At 41.2% G+C, this 17967-nt stretch overlaps 1 pseudogene; it reads right to left on the bottom strand.

Annotated features, from left to right (window-relative positions):
* Positions 1–5187: 5187 nt before the first annotated feature.
* On the bottom strand, positions 5188–6630 carry LOC147452792 (polyphenol oxidase latent form, chloroplastic-like; annotated as a pseudogene).
* Between the last annotated feature and the right edge of the window lie 11337 nt (positions 6631–17967).

Genomic DNA, 17967 nt, shown 5'->3' on the forward strand with positions numbered 1-17967 from the left:
TCCTCTTGGGAGGAGTTGACGACCGTCTAGACCGCCGTCTTCATGGAGCCACATCTTTAGAGGAACTTAGGGATTCATAACTTTCTTGTTCTTTGGATTCCTCCTCTCGTATGGGAGAGAGTCTTCTTTTGGGGGTCTCATCAAGAGGCCTTCTAAGCTCTCTCTCCTCTTGGAGAGGAAGGGAAATCCCATAAGCACGAAGTTGTTGAGTGACTTGGGCTAGGAAGAATCTTGACATATTTCTTTTATGCTTTTTAAGATATCATGTTTGAATTGAACACTTCAAGCCTCTTAGTTATTTAAGCATGAAAATTGTTTATGCCTCTTAAGAGATCATGTTTGAATTGAACACATCAAGAAACTTAGTCATTTAAGCATAAGAAGCACCTCAAGCTTGGGCGAGGTCTTTAATGAAGGTAACCCTAAGGTGTTAAGCTCCATTAGGTAGCATTGCTCTTAAAAAAACCATATCTCATTTGTACCCCTTTAACCTTGGCCCTGTGTTGAGGTAGATCCATAAGCACATGTCTATATTTTAACAATTGTTCCCTATTTTTTCTCTCCCCCCTCCCCCCCCCACATTAAATGATTAGTTCAATATGAGAAAATCATTTGGGTTAATTAGATATTAGATTTTATGAAATTATCTCTCTCTTGAAATCATAGTCGTGCTCGACTATGAGGTGGAAGAGATAAAGTCTTAGTCATTAGTCTACGTTTCTTAGCGGGTAGAGGATCTCTTTTCACCTTATGACATCATTCCAGAATGGATGACTAGTCGATTTGGTGCTTGGGAGAGGTAGTCACCGCAAGCATGTCTGCTCTTTAGTCCATATCATACTCCCAAAGTAGAGTGACAAATTCTACTTGGTGTTTGAGCGATGTCGTCATCACAAACATGATTCTAAATATGCATACTATTTAAATTTGTGCACAAAAGAGGATTAGTCTTATAAGACAAAAACATTGTTCATTTAGAAACCATTTACATTTGCTTACTCTAGTGTCCTAGGTAGGTCACCTAATAAAAATGTAACCTATCACGTGAGTTCAACAGAAGGGTATTTAAAGTTCTTGAAACTTACAGAAATATATATACAAAATGGCATTATTTTTTCAAATTTGAAAAAAACTTACAGATTCTAAAAGAAAAGGGTACATTATATTCTTAACAAAATTCACAGATAAGGGGTTTTACAAACATGTCTTGAACGCACGTGATATGGTAGTTTTACACATAGTGAACCCCCCGACCTCTAGTGTAGCATTGTAAGCATTGACAAGGTTCATACTATCCTTAAGCTGTATTCCTTGCATCCATCTAGCATCTTCAGAAGAAAAATTTTTGAACTTAATAAGATACCCTCAGATAATCTTACCATGTCGTAGTAGCTTGTCTTCATGCTAAAGGATAGCTTCAGGTTGTAGCACCTTCATATGCAAAATCAAAGTTATCAATGTTCATTCTACTCTCTTGGTTATTGTCACCCATGCTAATTATACTTATATGTTTACTTAATTTATTCTTTGTTAATTCAAAACCTTAGTTGCTACTCCTCTTAGCCTTTGAAAATAAGCACTTATTAATCTACACCCACGGCTCGAATTGGTTAATTATGGAAAGTTGTGGAGTGGGTCTAATATTGCAGAATTGTCGAGGGCTAGCTCCTTTCGGACTTATTATGTCTCAATAATGGTAAAGCTATAGAAAAGTTTAAAAATACCCAATTATTAAGATCAAATCTCTCGAGGTGTGCACCATATCCAACGTAGTGGGATCAAAAAGACCGATAATAGATCTCAGTCCCTCTTACCCTAATATAATTAGCAAAATCAACCTACTTAAGTACCTCTCTTCTTAAGCAATAAAAGAGATACCAAATGCTCTGATACCAACGTAATGGAAATGGCCTATGAACTTTGAAAATAACGGAATTAAGAGAATTAGAGTGAGCATTTTTGTGAGACTACTTGGAGAACATAGAGGGTGAACTTAATTGATAGTAGCAACATAAACATGGTACTTAATTAACTTGGCATGAACAATACTTCTGCAAGAAAGAGTATTAGAGAACATGACAATAGTTGAGGACTGGATTTACTTGGAGCCAGTCCCCCCTCCAAAAGGCGTTTGTATTATAGATCTCCCATCAAGAGAGACTTGGTACAATACAATCTTGGCACTTTTAACTTCACACAATGAGTCAGTGTGTGTGTGTGTGTTTGTGGAAGAGTATAACCCCTCTTCTTGCTTGGTCCACCTCTCTCTCCCTCCCCCTCCCTCTCCCTCTCCCTCTCTCTCTCTCTCTCTCTCTCTCTCTCTCTCTCTCGTATTATTTAATTATATCATTTGGACATGTGTTATCTTTTTCCTCTTTGAGAGAAAGAACTTAATTATTTATTTTTATGCATCTAAACTCTCATTGGATCCCTTTAAAGCCTATCCAATAGGATTCAAGCACATCATGCGAGGCCAAATGGGAAGGATCTTGACATGTGTCTTTTATGCTTCTTAAGATATTATGTTTGAATCGAACACTTCAAGCTTCTTAGTCATTTAAGCATAAAAATTGTATTTGGCTCTTGAGAGATCATGTTTGAAGTGAACACTTCAAGAACCATAGTCATTTAATCATGAGAAGCACCTCAAGTGTGGAAAAGGTTCCCACAAACACCTTAAGCACCTTAGTTAGCAACCACGACAAGCACCACATGCTTGGGTAGGATCCCCACCTTAAGGTCAGTCCTAGCTTGCCTAAGGTCAAAGGACTTTTTAACACTAACTTTTGGAGGTTTTTGATGAAGCTAACCCTAAGGTCGTAAAACTACATTAGGTACCATTGCTATGTTAACACTAGGTTGGTAACCTAACAGGAGATAAAAGTGTCCTTTCAGGGTTTTGAAAAAAACCTCTAAAACCATAGTAGATCCACTCATTTTGTAAAATCCTTTCATGAGGTTATAGTTCAAGGCCTACTACACATGGAAAAAATAAGAAACTTGTAAAATTTCTCATCTTTTGGTCACACCAAGCCTCCAAAGTTGATGGACCAGTACATTTTCATCAAAACAGTCATTTCTTACGCTTTGTTGCATAAAAATAAGATTAGAGATTTTTGTAGGACTTGAGATAAATTTCCTAGTTAACTTCAATGGGCTCGTGATCATAACATATGATTGCTTCTCACCCACTATTTTTTGTTTTGCCAAAAGAAATAGGTACAAAAAAGTTGAATTTTTACCATTCTGCAAACCTATCATCAAAGTTTCTATAGCCACGCTCAATACAAACAGTATATGCATGTTTTCTTAGTTCCCTATTGTCCTTTAGGTTCATAAGGAGACATGGAGCATGTCAAAATAATAATACATCTCTTACCAAGGGGAATCTTGGGGACAATGATGAAGTGCTAAATACAGCAAACATGAAAAAACTGGGTTCAAGATTATGAGTTGTACAATCCCATAGAAACTATTCAATATCTAGCCAAATTTGATCCTTATGACTAGATATGGTTACTACCTACAAAATTCATGTAGTTATCACAAGAAACTAGCAATATTGAAAAAGCTATACTTGATATACTAGAATGTTTCGTTTTCTTCTATAATTGAAAAAATCAACCATCGTTGTCTACTATGAAAAATAGGGTATTAGGTGCCCCAAAACTCAAGGAATATTAGCTTTATGTTACAATATGCAACATAGAGAATCAAAACTGCATTTGGATATCATGAAAGCCACCAAAAAAATCATAGAAGAGCTAAAATTGGCTAAAAAACATGATTTGACAATTTTTGTAATTTGGTCATAACTTACAACTTTAACATTAATTTCTCCCTAGAAGCATCAGGACGTGTTGAGGACTACTAAAGATAGTTCTCTAGCATTATAGACCTCACAAACATGAATTCTAGAGTGGTATAGTTGCAAAAAGTTGAAAAAAGCCAAAAACAAGACCCGTTTTTTCGCACAGTTTAGGTTGTGAAATGTTGTGCAAGGACAAGGTTAAAGATGGAATTGATATTCCACAAAAATGTCAAGTTTTTTTCAGCTCATGAGACAGATTTCTAGATAGATAGCACCTCAAAATACATTTTGAAACTCTTGACATAATTCAAGGAAAATGGTCACTTAACAGGACATAAAAGTGTCCCAGGACATAAAAGTGTCCCATTAGCAACCTAGTGTTAACCTTGGCCCGTGTTGAGACAGATCCATAAGTACATGTCTATATTCTAACCCTTGTTCCCGTTTATTCATTTCGGTTGGTTAGATATCAAATTTTATGACAGAGTGCGTTCAATCGTATGTACATAAGGCATATACTTTGCAGGCCTATTGTAACACTTCTAGTGGTGTCATAAGTCAAATTGTGGATGCAAGTGAAGATGCTAGTGATCAATTGAAACCACGTGCCACATATAGGCCACCACGATTTTCTCTCCAATTTGCTTAATTTAGGACTTGGGGTAGTGTGGGATTTTCATTTTGGGAATTTCATCAAATTAGAGGGGTATTTTGGTAATTTTTCCTTTTTTTAAAAAAAAGTTATCAATAGGCCCCTATCGCCGACGGTAGAGCGGGGCTATTCACCTCGGCAATTTTGATTGGCTACAAAAGAGCAAACCAGTTGTCAAGTCCACCATGTAGAGCTCGCCACTCTCCCTCATCTCTACGCGTGCGATACCCTAAGAAGCTTTTAGCACGCACACAAACCATGGGACCCAAGCAATCAAAGATGCAATTTTGATAAGGCCAATGCCCATGTGTGACAGGACCTAAGGTTGGCATTGCTCTATAGGGCTAGGGAAGCCTGCAAGTTTGTAGCACATGGGTGAAGGGTGCACCACGGCAGCCCGCATTCTCTGCACATGTGCGTATTTTTCATTTGCTGATAAGTTAGGTATTTTCTACCTAACTTACTTTTCATTTGCTGATAACTTAGGTATTTTCTTTGCACATGTGCTTATTTTTCATTTGCTGATAAGTTAGGTATTTACAAAAGCAAGCAAAGGAAGAACAATACAAGTTGAAACGCGGCATGCCGAAGCAGCCAAAGAGATTTTAGAAGCTCACAATGGAGAGAATGCAAAGGAAGCTAGTATCGAAAAATATACTGTTGTCAACATAGGGGGCACAATTTGATGTTGATAATTACAAAAAGTGAGTTTGATTTATCTAATCTAGTGGTATTGAATACTCATCCCTCTTATGGTGATGCTACTAGCACTCATAGGGTCGTCAGTCTGTACTAGTATGGTGATGACTACCCATTCATCCTTTTGAAGACCAATCCTCTTGATGTTGTCCCCTATTTCAAGTATCACATTGGTAGTGAGGTGCTTGGACTAGGCTGGCATGGGCACCAAGTTGGTAGAGCCCAAGTACTCTGCACTATATATGGGGGTTGATGCATTAGCTTGTGGAAGATTTAAAAAGACTTGCAAGTGCACGAAAGTATCTTGCGTCACTTCCAAGCCTTGAATGCACAAAGGGAATCGTTTCTTTTGCACCTTGCATCCTTGCATATTCGACTTGGCTCCCTTGTGAAACTGGCAAGGGTTCAAAGTTGAGCCATTGATTGTCTCCCTTGTGGGCCTTCTTGTATTCGATCCCTTACCTTCACCTTGACAAGATTGGCGTTCTCATCAAAGAACAAAAACTCTGCATCAAGGAAGTCTTTGTCTATGGGATTAGTGCGACGGCCACCTGGAATTGATTTCCACACCTCCCAAAGTCTATCCACATTTGTATGGTGGGCATAGAAGATGGGATCGCGTGCCGCAGTTGTAAAAACACCCATGTCTCCTCGTAGTGTTGCTCTCGGATCTCCTGTCCAATAATGGATGCCACCATGTGCATTAAGTTCTAGGGTGCCTCCCAAGGGTGCAGTAGCAGCTGAGACATTTGAGAAATCCGTTCCTGCACTGCACAACATTATCAAATTTTGCCTCTAAGTTGCAAAATAAGGAACTAATACAGCATTCATAAAATGAGAGTAACATCATGCTGAGACAAATTATGCTGTTGTCATTAGAGGTATCTAGCTGTAGGCACCACCAATAAACATGTCAGCAGTAGAGGCGGTAACCATGGTTTGGTACATGACATTCAGATTTTCCTGAATGACTTCAGAAGGGGAGAGAGTAGCAGCGGAACCGATGCGTAGCCGGACAAGGGGTGCTGCTGAAGCGTTCAGGCCAAGATTGGCGTTCGCTTCACGATTTCGGTCATACAGAGCGGAACCATTCACTGCAAATAAGGGAGGCAAAGAGTTGCCTCCATCTACTTGGTTGTCCCAATTCCAATAGAGAAGGGCAAAGCTAGGGTCACCAAGAAGGCTACCAAGAATGCGTTCATGAAAGTAGATATACCATCTATGCCATGGAAGGAAGAGCCAAGAGAAGTGCACTTGCAATGTGATGTTAGTGTCCCTTTGTTTGTAAGCTCCATTGCAAAAGGTACAATGGATGTTTGCTTGCACAGCGAAGCTCAGCGGGTCGTCGGATGGGAGAGCACGCATGAGCTGGTATGCACGGTTGTATTTCTCTATGTACTTTGCGGATGCCTTGTATGCAGCACGCCGGATCTTTTTCTCACGGATCGGATTCCTTGATGTTGTCTTGATTTGTAGTACTAGCTAGTAGCGCAAGCCTTCAACGATAGCTAGTATCTTGTGGTGCCGGACTTGGATGCCCTTTTAACTTGGTAGAAATAGAAGCAATATGGCACACGTCTTTACAAGTCAGGACTAAGTCGCTTCCAGGCACGTGCTCTTGCCACTTGCCATTTCAAAAATGCTTCCATTGGCACGTGCTTCCATTGGCACGTGCTCTTGCCACTTGCCGTTTCAAAAATGCCAAAACGCCAAATACTCAGAGATTTGTGTCTTGTCAAACTTCGCTGATTTTTGTCAAGGTTAAACCTCCTTGCATGCCTCCACTGAGCGTCTTCGTGAGAAACACCTCTTGCTTAGGGGTGTATGTGCTTGCCCTCTAAGAGTCCGACCACACTAGCACACCACAATATGAATGTTTTATTTTAAGCCTTGAAAAATCTCTCTCTCTCTCTCTCTCTCTCTCTCTCTCTCTCTCTCTCTCTCTCTCTTTTGCAAGGATGTGTTGATTGTGCCATAACCCATCTTTTCATGGATTGTCATCACCAGATTGCCACACACTCAGAGATCTATGTCTTGTCAAATTTCGTTGATTTTTGTCAAGGTTAGCTTAAAATTAAGAGAAAATTATAAAAATGCCCCTCTAATTTGTGCAAATTTCCATATTGAGCTTATCACGGATTCGCCATGGTTTGAACCCATTTCTCCGAGCTTTAATTAAGCATCTCTCTCTCTCTCTTACTTACTACAACCTGTCTCATGCGCTCTCTATCTAGTGCATCTCTTGCTACAGCCAAAAGTCGTGGCGGCCCTGCGAAATACCAAAAATAACACAATAAACAACATAAAACCGACTACCTGGCACAATCACGTGGTCGCATGATCGCAAGATACACGAACAAAGAGAGACAGAGAGCGGGGGAGAGTAAACAAGCACGTGCAGGCGCACCTCCTAGAGCGGAGTGCTACGCCGGCACGGCGAGAGAGAAGAGAAGAGAGGAGAGAAGAACAACGCGGACACTGGGTGCAATCTCCCCCCGTGTAAGAGTGACCATTTCCCTCTTGCACGTATTTGTTATATAGATTTCTTGAATGGTCAAATTGGTTACAAACTGGCCAGCCGGTCATAAATGACCAAAGCTCATAAAGAGCACTTGAATAATAAAATGTACATAAAATATGATATCCTTTTGCAATAGCTTAGCTCGGTCATCCTTTTCCACCTGTCACATCTGCAATACATAATAAGATATCAGTTCCATAACATACCTCTCCGTTGGAAAGCAACTGTGCTCAGTTGCGAAGATAAAAATCTGCAAACAATACTTGTCAAAAACAGTGATTAGTATGTTGTGTCAAAAACATCACATAATAAAAGAAAAATTTATGAAATTGAACAACATTAGCTTATGCCTGCCGTCATCCACATACTACCTATTCTAGTGTCCCATACCACTAGAATAAGCAGTATATGTCATACCCTGATGAATCAGCATATCATTGGTCATACTCATCATTAATCTCATAATGTCAAGTCTCATCACATAAACACTGCCATAATAATCACCAGATACCAAATTCCAATCCAATTCCAATTCCACAATATAAGTCCAAATCCAAATCACTTTCATTATGTACCCGAGTAACAAAATCATACCAGTTACAGTGGTGGCCAGTCACTGCAACATGATTTTGTAATCGGTGTTGCCTAAATCGGCGAATCTACACCCGACGTGCTGCCTAAATCGGCGAATCTTCATTTGATATAAGTTCAAAAATCGTGAATGTGTAGTTTGTTGTTGTGCTGCCTAAATCGGAGAATCTGCACTAGATGAGCATTGACACACTACCTAAATCGGCGAATCTGTGTGCTTGGGACCAATGGACTAGACAAGGCATAAGAAGAAAACATTTGTTACCTATTTGACACCAAATTAGAGTATGTTCCAGTAGCAAAGCACTTACAAATTGTGGCTCGATATCCTACAACTTACAAGCATAGCTAATGAATAATCATGGCAATAAAATTTCATAACATGCAAGTAGTACGCCTTGACCGTAGTAGTGTTGGAGTATTGAGTTGACAAGACAATGCTGTGTAGCCTATTGAAAAATCATCTCAATGAAAATACAAGTAGAAGCCATGACCTTAGCAGTGTTTGAGTATTCAGCTTAAAACACAATGCAGAGAACAGAAATATGAAAAGAGGAATGATATATTTGATGTGCATACCAGGAGGATATATTGTATTTAAAAATATATATACCATTGTTGGCACATGGGGAGAGGTACAGGTGTTTCACCTAGCAAACATATACCAAAGTATAGCTAATAGATCCAAAATGTGTTAGCATGGGGTTAATAATTGGTCATGAACTTGCAATGAATATTACAAAAGGGATGAGTATACAACTGAGACAAATGTGAGACAACTGAACGGAAAGGAAATTTCTACAGTTCTAATTAAATAGCATAGATCAACTAGGGCCACAAACTAACATAAAAGAAATGCAAGAACCAAACTTTCAATGGGCCAAAATAAAGGAAGTAAGAATGAAATTCTGGTGGAATCATTAAAACTGGCTTGGAAGGTAGTACAGTTGCTCTTCGAGGGTAATATTGCAGACTTTCTTTGATTGCTGGGAGCCTGAGAATACTAAACACTCAAGAAAAGAGAGCTACATTGCGAGCTTCATGTGCTCAGCCTGCAACCGGCAACAAAGCAGTTTCGTGGCGACCTGTTGCGAGCTTTTCCCCTGCTTCTTCTAGGATTGGCAGCCTCGCAGTGGGAGACGTAGAGAGAGATAGAGAGACAAACGAGGGAGAGATAGTGCAAGAGGTAGGGTTGGTTGGCGGCCGACGTATCAGAGCACAAGGCCACGCTTTGGGTAACAAACAAATCAAAGGAATCCACAACTGGATATTCGAGCAAAGTTCTATAATTTGCTTCCCAGGAACATAGATTCTCGTGAATTTTGCACTACAGATAAGTTTTTTTAAATTTATTTCAACTCCATTCAATTTTGTTGTTTGATCTCTTTTTTATTTTGGCAAAATCTTTGAAGACTTTAATGTTAATCTTTTATTAATTTGTGATTAATATTAGAGATTTGATTAGATAGCAAAAGTAACAATAATTTATTTGATAAGCACATAAATAAATATGTCGATAAAACTAGTTAACATAATACTAGCATACATACGCTAACATAGATCGAATAAGTGAGGAGACGAAGTAGAAGTAGTTGGAGTTTTCAAGGAATGGGAGGTAGAAGGAGTCGGTAAGGAATCCTAGATGTCTCAAGGAACTACTAGGATGAGTGAAGGTCAAGATTGAATGTTGGGGGATAAATGAACAAGTTCATGTGGGAGACAAGCCCGAGAACCTCCAAGGCTAAAGGATACCTTAATTTTATATATAAAAATAGAGACAGCACACAGTGTGACTCTTGCAATGGGCGACAGAGTAGCGATAATGCCACTACGCTCAACAGTTTTGCTTTGACGTCATCATGTGACTTGATGAAGCATTGCAATTTGCATTGCCGTGTTGTGTTGCAATGGAGGACTCTTTGTTGGCTTTTGAGGAGCCGAGGGTAGTAAAACAACTGCAAGTTCAAGAAAAGCCTAGCCGCTTGAGATGATCCAAGCCTTGTAGAAATCGACATTCAAGCAACTAAAGCTTTCCAAATGCTGAAGCAGTACACTTTGCTTACCCCATCTGTTCCAACCGTGAGTTCACGCGGGTTGCATGCAGCCTTTATGCACAAGAAGTAAACACTGGTGGATTTTATTTTATTTTTTTAATAATCCCTCTCACTCCTTTCTTGCATAACGAACTGTGGTGTAGGTGTGGGGTGCTCTCATACTCACACAACTACTCACCTGCCCGCTTCACCGACCATCCACTCGCATGCAGCTGCACCCAACCAAAGAACTCTCTCTCTCAAGCCGCCATGCAACCCAGAGTGGTGCACACCCACCAACTGGCTGTGAAAACCTACGGCTCCCTTTAGTTTTGCATGGTCGTTCATGGCGTACCCCAAGTGGACCCACTTTTAACCCTTCAGACCAGAGATCCACAACTTACTCTGAAACATATCCTTAACTGATGCAGCTGCAAAACACTCTCTCTCTCCACAATCGCCATCAAATTACCCTCTCTCACTGGCCGTCAACTGACGCCCACACAAGCTGCCATCAGCTACCACACTTCTCACTGTTTTCCGCTGCATGCACACTCCAAAGTGTTTGTAAACCTCCACACACACACACACACCCGCATAAGTAGATTTCTCTCTCCTTCTCACCTCCGTGCAGCCACGGCAATCATCTGCGAGGGTCTCTCTCTCTCTACCCCTCGTGTACCCCACACACCCAACCCCTCACAGTCCAAATACAGAGGCGGCCTGCACGCTACCAGATAGTGTGGGGATGTCGCCATTCTGGATAGACACGATGACGCATAGGCTGGTATTAGCAAGGGCGTTCATGACGTCAGGGTCGCTGTCGAGGATACGAACGGTGCCCATGCTCAGCTACTACATCAACAGGGAGGCCCTATGATCCTTGAAAATTCATTTCGTTACAAGAATCGCGAGAGATGCGCCCTCTGATCTTAGAAGAAACAGTTGCCACAACGGCAGCAGGAGCAAGGACGGGTGTCACTTGCAAGCAGCAGGGAGCATCGACTGCGTCTGTTGGCAACGATAGAGAGAAGACACGCCACTGGACAAGGGGGTAAAGGCCGGAATATGGTTTTTATATATACAAAAAGGGCTTCAGTGTTGACCTCATGACCAGCTGGTCGGGTTGGTTAGCGGAACAGTTTGTTTGCGAATGCGAGCATGAGGCACCAGGGTTCAAATTAATTTGTCACCTTGAATTTTGCTTACTGTGTGCTGTCGTGAGAGAAGAGAAAGCGGACGAATCTCTAGAGATTCTATAACAATATAAATGAGAAGCTATCAGTATGCACAAGGCGGCAGTATATATGAGTCTCTCTCCCTTTAGTTATCATGCAGACATCGAACTAGCTCTCTCTCTCTCTCTCTCTCTCTCTCTCTCTCTCTCTCTCTCTCTCTCTCTCTCTCTCTCTCTGTTCGCTTATGGCCTCGATTCTGTGCTACGAGACGTTATGGAATTGATATCTTATTATTTATTGCAGCTGTGACAGGTGGAAAAGGCTTGACCGAGCTAAGCTATTGCAAAAGGATATCATATCTTATGTACATTTTATTATTCAAGTGCTCTTTATGAGCTTTGGCCATTTATGACCGGCCGGCCAGTTTGTAACCAATTTGACCATTCAAGAAATCTATATAACAAATACGTGCAAGAGGGAAATGGTCACTCTTGCACGGGGGGAGATTGCACCCAGTATCCGCGTTGTTCTTCTCTCCTCTCTTCTCTTCTCTCTCGCGGCGTAGCACTCCACTCTAGGAGGTGCGCCTGCACGTGCTCATTTACTCTCCCCCATTCCCTGTCTCTATTTGTTCGTGTATCTTGCGATCATGCAACCACGTGATTGTGCCAGGTATGCCGATTAGTCGGTTTTATGCTGTTTAGTGTGTTATTTCTGGTATTTCGCAGGGCCGCCACGACTTCCGACTGTAGCATCTCTCTCTCTCTCTCTCTCTCTCTCTCTCTCTCTCTCTCTCTCTCTCTCTCGTAATGAAGAAATTAATATAACTTTTCATTTCATTTCATTTCTCTCTCTCTCTCTCTCTCTCTCTCTCTCTCTCTCTCTCTCTCTCTCTCTCTCTCTCTCTCTCTCTCTCTCTCTCTCTCTCTCTCACACACACACACACACACACACACACGTATGCTTTCATGTGTTTCGGTAGCATTAGCCTGTGTCTCAGTGTTGAAAACATTAGCAGTGGACAAGATACTACTTGCCAAGATTAAGAAGATCTCTCTCTCTCCACACATGACCGACAATTTTTTTGCAAAGAGTGACCATCATTGCAAGGACAGATGCAATGCAGGTTTTTGAGATGCACAATAGCTTTATTCCTAGTTTCTTATAATCAAGGAGGACCGTTGAAGAGCGGTGGTGCAACCAACGTTTGATTCAATAATTATGAGATCTAACAACAAGAGAGCCTTCTCTGTTTTCCTTTCCATGGGAGGGGTGAGGCAATGGGCATGAGATTCAAGACTCAAAAGGTCGAGGATGACTACAACGCAACCAGTTACAACACGTAGGTCACCTTAATGATCGGTTTTGCTACAGAACATGCATTGCATGCTATATCGAGGATACAAATTTGATCCTAAATATCATTCAGACGTGGCATCTACTGCTGCTGCACGAAAATATCAAGTGAGCTATTAACGTGAAAGCTCAAGTAGGAGGATGAATATGAGGATGTGGCGATTGGGAGATCTACATATGTGCAAGCAATGGGGTGGCAATGGCATGGAAGCGCTCTGTGTGTGTGTGTGTGTGTGTGTGTGCAATGTGATGCCAGACTCTAGAGATGGTGTTCTCTCTCTCTCTCTCTCTCTCTCTCTCTCTCTCTCTCTCTCTCTCTCTCTCTCTCTCTCTCTCTCTATATATATATATATATATATATATATATATATGAAGAGGGCGTCTCTTGCTTTCATAAACGGGGACGTAGAGTCTCTCTCCCTCCCTCCCTCCCTCTCTCTCTCTCTCTCTCTCTCTCTCTCTCTCCATCTCCTCCCGCCCCCTAGCCAATACGTGAAGAGGCATCTCTTTCTTTTGTAAACAAGGACGGAGAGTGTCTCTCTCTCTCTCTCTCTCTCTCTCTCTCTCTCTCTCTCTCTCTCTCTCTCTCTCTCTCTCTCTCTCTCTCTCTCCCCGATAGTACTATAAGGTACTATCAGAGGTGACGGCTACCGCCTCTGTCAAATGCTCCTCCTTCGAATGCTCTTCAAGATCACCTCAAGTAAGAGTACCCGGCTACCCGCCTTCTTCAAACCCGGAGCCACCTCCACCCGTCTCGCTATAGGATATAGCAGTGAGCACGCCTTGAAGCTTGCCGGATAGCAAAAATTTTGACACGTGTCTTAGGAGAGTGGTCGGAATCCCTTCCTCCATTATAGATAGTATATATGTACTCCTTCATATACTACTATCATATTTGCTACTTCATAAATAACTAAGATGATGTGTTGCTCAAGGTTTCTAGCATACCAAGTGTGTGGCGTTCTCTCAACAAACAGAAAACCAATGAAGAAACAAGGTGAAGGGTCACGTTGTTTGTGTAACTAAGATGATGATGTGTTTCTCAAGGTTTCTAGCATAACAAGTGTATGACCCATTCTCCCCACCAATAGAAAAGCAATGAGAAAACAAGGTAAAGTTTTTACGGTGGCTTCAAGAAGGCAATACTTTTAGCTGTAGTAAATTGTGTATGTGTGAGAGAGAGGGAGAGGGAGATGATCTATCTTATAAATTAAATTGTGGAGATGAGAGAGAGAGAGAGAGAGAGAGAGAGAGAGAGAGCTCAATTAAAATTTTGGAGTAACTTGTGCTTAAGAGTGCATTTCATTTATACTACATTCTTCATTGAAATAACTTGTGCTTTTGAAATAACTTGTGCGTAAGAGTGCACTCAAATAATCAGGTACTACTTCTTTCACCATATTTGGCAAGCAAGGAACCGCCGCGTGTTTGAGGGGATCTGGTTGTGGCAAGCTTTTGTGAAATCATACAAGAGAGCAGAGTGACGATCCACAGGATCGGAGGCAAACAAGCCTCCGAGGACTGGTCTAGAACAATACATTTCATGATGACATCTTGTCATAAGTAAAGCCTAGGAGTAGTTGTGGTTTCTCTGTCACGCAGAAAACTTGTAATCCTTTGACTCTCAAGGCTTGGTCTAAGATCGAGGTTGGTGTATATTTCTGATGTTCTTAATACTATCCACTCACAATTGTGAGTTTTGAAAAAAGAAAAACTTGTGTGTAAGAGTGCACTTCATTCATAAGGCATTCTTAATTGAGAGAGTGTGTGTGCGTGTGTGTGTGTGTGTGTGTGTGTGTGAGAGAGAGAGAGAGGGGGAGGGAGAGAGCTAAGAGAACATACAAAAATAGAAAACGATATGATGGAAGCTTCATCTTTCCTATTTTGAATTAAATGTTATGACAAAGATAAGACTTTATGGTGATGACACCTTTTAAAAATACTAAAATTTAAAAAAAGTCATATTGTATCTAATCCGATGGTATAAACACACTAAAGTGAAAGAAAATTATTCATTTAATGTGATGGTGATTTTTTAATGGTGAGAGGTTTGCACGTTTTCTCCTCCACTCCTTTTTTTTTTTGTAAAACTCACAATTGTGAGTGAATTATATTGAACAACCCAAAAAATTACAAGGTCTAGTCATGCTCTTGTTGAGCCATGACATCATCCAAAGACTATAATTACATCAAGACAACCACTGTTGGAATTAGGGTTGCAACAAAACGCACACAGCTTGGAGAAGACGAAGGAAGCTCAAGGAACACAATAGAGAGTGTATTACTTAGTGTGCAATGGAAAGATTGATAGCCCTAGAGTGATGGGCGTATATACAATGCTCGGGGGAAAAAACCTCCTAAAGAGGGAAAAAATGCCCCGACGGTCCTAGTGTGTTCACACACATCACTACCACATGTATATGGTAACCAATCCCCCCTGGAGTGATGCAGTGAACGAGAGCTGGCACATGAGTAAAGGGAAGTGCCATGCCCTGAGGACATGATCAATCCACAAAGGGGAGTAAGCCCAAAGCTTTGCGAAAAGCTTCAAGCTTCTCACGAGACAATGCCTTTGTGAAAAGATCTGCAAGGTTGTCCTGTGTTGGCACATAAGCCAAGCTTGTCTCTCCTATTGAGAGCCTCTCCCTAACATAGTGGTAATGCACCTCAATGTACTTTGTGCGAGCATGACAAACTGGGTTCCTCGCAGCTGCCAATGCGCTCTGACTGTCACTGTAGATAGTGTTGGTAGTGTCCTATCCAACACCCAAATCAACCATAAGGCGGCTGAGCCATACACACTCAACTGCAGCTGTGAAGACTACCTTGTACTCAGCCTCACAACTCGAAGTGGCCATAGTAGGTTGCTTCTTGCTCAATCGTGATATACATGAACTGCCAAGCATGAAACAAAAACCACTTGTGTACACTCGCGTGTCAAAACAACCAGCCCAATCTGAGTCCGAAAAAGCATGTAAGTCTAGCGGCAATGAGCCCCCCTTGGTATAAAACAAGCGAAGATGTAAAGTGCCACTAAGGCAGAAAATCCTCTTGACAGCCTGCCAATGCTTAGACCCTGGGCTATGCATAAATCTGATGACCTGTGAGACTGCAAACTGAATATTCGGCCTCGTGCTGCATACATAAATGAGGCAGCCAACAGCAGTTTGATAAAGACTAACATCAGCAGGATCACCAGCATCATGTAGACTCAATTTCAAACGTGTTTCCATGGGAGTGGCAATAGGTTTGCAATCCTCAAGTCCAAACTTACATAGCAATGTCTCTATGTAACTTTTCTGACACAAGGCAATACCACCATCACACTGCTTAAACTCTATACCCCAGTACCGATGCAACAATACCAAATCTTTCATCTTGAAAGTAGAATTCAAATCAGCCTTAAATTCAGCAATATGTCTCTCATTTGGTCCAGTGATCAGCAAATCATCGACATAAAGAACCACAATGAGAAGTACATCACCCTCGCGCTTTACATACAATGTGCTTTCTGACTGGACTGTTACGAAAGCCTCGTTTGACCAAATGAGTGTCAGCTTTCTCATACCAAGCACAAGGAGATTGCTTCAACCCATACAAAGCCTTCTTACATCTGCACACTTTGTCCTCTTATCATTTTATGACAAAACCACGAGGCTGTGTTACATAAACTTCCTCAAATATGTCACCATTAAAGAAAGTAGTAAAAATGTTTGATTGATGTACATTCCAACCAAAATGAGCTGCCAATGCACATATAAAACGCACAGTAGTCATACAACAAGTGGGAGAAAAAGTTTCTTCATAATCTATGTATTTTTGTTGTGCATAACCCTTTGCAACAAGTCGAGCCTTATAGCGATCTATCTCACCATCCGGCTTGCATTTCAACTGGTAAACCCACTTCGTACCAATGGCCTTTTTGCCAGGAGGCAAATCACATAAATTCCATGTGTCATTTTCTATAAGTGCATCATATTCTGATTGCATGGCAGTCATCCAATTTTCTGAATTCTGTGCTTCATCAAAAGACAGAGGCTCCTCAACATCATGTAAGCTAGACACAGCCAAAGCATAACAATCTGATGCATAAGATGCACGGCGAGAGCCTAAACGAGTACGACTAGACAAAGGTGCATCCAATTTATTGTCACGCAAAGTGTGCACCAGCCATTTTGGCATACCTCTAGCCTGCTCATTTTCAGCCCTTTCCTCATCAAGTACATCATGTACATCTGCATCAGTAATAGGCTCATCTAAAACATTTTCAGAAACCCCCATAGGCTGTACATTTGCCTCATTGGAACTTACATTTGTATTTCCACCACTGAAAAGAGGCAACAAAGTATCATAAATGTCCTGCGAGCTTACATTGCTATCTCTAGTACATGACATCAAGGGCAGAACAGAATCTTCCACAAACACTACATCCCATGAAACCAGAATACGCTTTGTTTGCGGATGATACAACTTGTAACCTTTGCTTTCAGCACTATAATGAACAAAAATACATTTGACAGCCTTATCATCCAATTTTCTACGCTGCACTTGTGGCACCAAAGAATATGCCAAACAACCAAAAACACGCATGTGCTCAATAAAAGGCTTTCTATCATGCCATGGTTCATGTGGAGTAATATAATGCAAAGCTTTTGTAGGACACCTATTAAGTACATAAGTGGCACACATGATGGCCTCAAGCCAAAAAGAATGTGGCAAAGCTTGACTTTTGACCATACATTGTGCCATTTCTACAAGTGACCTGTTTTTCCTCTCAACAACACCATTTTTCTGAGGTGTATAAGGCACCTTACATTGGTGTTTTATCCCACGACTAGCCAGAAATGCATTAAATTCATGAGACATATACTCCCCCCCTTGATCGGAATGGAGGGTGCCCATAGTACATTTTGAGACATTTTCAGCCATAGCCAGAAATTGTTTGAAGCAAATAAAAACTTCAGACTTCTCTTTAAGCGGAAATACCCATGCATGCCTGGAGTAATCATCAATGAAAGTCACGAAGTAAAGGTAATTGCCCAAGGACGGAGTTTGCATGGGCCCACAAACATCACTATGCACAAGCTGCAACCTACATGTGGCCCGAAATGAACCATCCTTTGGAA

Source organism: Adiantum capillus-veneris, chromosome 8 (genome assembly GCF_014529385.1).
Source record: "Adiantum capillus-veneris isolate H3 chromosome 8, ASM1452938v2, whole genome shotgun sequence".
NCBI classification, from domain to species: Eukaryota; Viridiplantae; Streptophyta; class Polypodiopsida; order Polypodiales; family Pteridaceae; genus Adiantum; species Adiantum capillus-veneris.